We start from the raw sequence: 382 nt of genomic DNA, 5'->3' as shown, positions 1-382 counted from the left end.
GAGTTACTAGGTTGACCAAGGCATCAAGTTTTCCCTCAAGCTTTTTATTTTCAGTAGATGAAGATGAATCTGTGGCCACCTCATGGACTCCTCTAAGGACAATAACATCATTTCTTGCACTGAATTGTTGGGAGTTGGAAGCCATCTTCTCAATCAAATTCCTAGCCTCAATAGGGGTCATATCACAAAGAGCTCCACCACTGGCAGCATCAATCATACTCCTCTCCATGTTGCTAAGTCCCTCAAAGAAATATTGAAGAAGGAGTTGCTCAGAAATCTGGTGGTGAGGACAGCTTCCACACAATTTCTTGAATCTTTCCCAGTACTCATACAAGCTCTCTCCACTAAGTTGCCTGATGCCTGAAATGTCTTTTCTGATGGC

The 382-nt window shown here is 42.9% G+C and overlaps 1 non-coding gene across 1 annotated transcript; it reads left to right on the top strand.

Moving 5' to 3' along the window:
- The first annotated feature begins 275 nt into the window (after positions 1 to 275).
- On the top strand, positions 276 to 382 carry LOC113001730 (small nucleolar RNA R71). The gene has a single exon (XR_003267218.1). It is a non-coding gene; the product is annotated as a small nucleolar RNA R71 (small nucleolar RNA).

This window comes from Glycine max, chromosome 5 (genome assembly GCF_000004515.6).
Source record: "Glycine max cultivar Williams 82 chromosome 5, Glycine_max_v4.0, whole genome shotgun sequence".
NCBI lineage: Eukaryota > Viridiplantae > Streptophyta > Magnoliopsida > Fabales > Fabaceae > Glycine > Glycine max.
The sequence above is the reverse complement of the archived record's forward strand: the minus strand, read 5'-3'. Positions and strand labels throughout refer to the sequence as shown.